The following is a 1571-nucleotide window of genomic DNA, read 5'->3' on the forward strand; positions in this document are numbered from 1 at the left end:
AAAAGAGGCATAAACTTGATATTAATGAAAGCAAAACATAATCAATACAAAAAATACAAAGAGAGAAAGCAAGAGCATGATCTTGATCTGGAAACCACACTTGAAAACATGAAAGTTATAGGAAATTGTCTCAGCTTTCCAGGAAAAAAAAAAGAGGTCATTTGGAATTCTAAAACTCTAGATATAGGCTAAACACTGAACAATATTCTGGTTATAGGACAGATTCAGATTTCTTCCTTGGTGCTATAATTTGAACTTAAAAATTGCTTTATTAAATCTTGGGCTCTGTACGAAAGTTGTAGGCCTATATCTTACTTTTCCATCCATATAAAGTAGACCTAAATCTGAGATCTACAACTCCAGATATAACCGTTAAAACACCCCTTCGGGCTTAATTGCTTAGGTTAGGGAGGCTACGAAACCAAACTTATCTACATTTTTATTATCATCATTTTTTTTTTCTTTTTTTTTTTTTTTTTTTTTTTTTTTTTTTTTTTTTTTTTTTTTTTTTTTTTTTTTTTTCTTTTTAATTATATACAATCCCTTTCCCTTAGTTGTTACCTTTAACAAAAGAACATAAATAATGTAATAATCCAATATGCAACCCACAATCATATGTTAAAGTGTGTGTGTGTAAATTAAGGTTTAAGAATACATGTTAAATAAGTATATGAGCAGAATTAAGTGGTAACAATACGAGAGTTTGTAAACCTGAATATTTCAGGAAGTATTATAATAGACCTTGTTAAGAATGGTTACTAAGATGCGTCTCAAGAGTCACTTTAACAAAAGAACTCCTTTACTCTGCCATCCTAGTAACAACAATTATGCACATGCTTTATGAAATGAAAAACAATTTTTTTTTTTATCAACTACTACCCTCTCCCCCCAACCAAAACGAGACATTGTCCTCAATGTTCTAAGGTAGAAAGATAGAGTATAAAAGATATCACCTGAAATAACGAACACTGACAAAACCTGAAACACACTGAAACAAAAATAAGAAATAACAAAACATAATAATAAAACCAAAAGACACAAAAATTCACAAATGAAGGCTCAAATCCAATCTAAGCTTTTTACGGCTTTCCTTAGATGACCAATTTATGCGACTCATGGAAGGATCAATCACAGGAATGAAAGATTGTAGTTGGTCAATCAATTGTTCAGCAGTAGTAGCAGAGATTATGATTTGTCGTGCAGAAGATGTTAGAAATTCCTGTTCCACAGCATGATCAAGAAAAGACAACAACTTATCATAATAACCATTAACATTTAACAAACCTATGGGTTTATGGTGAATGTGCAGTTGAGCCCAAGAGGAAATATGAAAGATCTCTTCTAATGTGCCTAGACCACCTGGTAAAGCAATGAAGGCATCAGCATGGTTAAACATTGCATTCATTCGAGCTGACATTGTGGAGACCTGAAGTTCCTCTCCAATTGTTTTTCCAATGATGTCCCCTTGTGCCAAAGCTTCAGGGACGATTCCTAAAACTTGACTACCTCCTAAAAATGCAGCTATTGACACACCTCCCATTAACCCAAGACTGTTTCCCCCGTACACTAAA

Source organism: Populus euphratica, unplaced genomic scaffold (assembly GCF_000495115.2).
Source record: "Populus euphratica unplaced genomic scaffold, PopEup_1.0 scaffold1324.1, whole genome shotgun sequence".
Lineage (NCBI taxonomy): Eukaryota > Viridiplantae > Streptophyta > Magnoliopsida > Malpighiales > Salicaceae > Populus > Populus euphratica.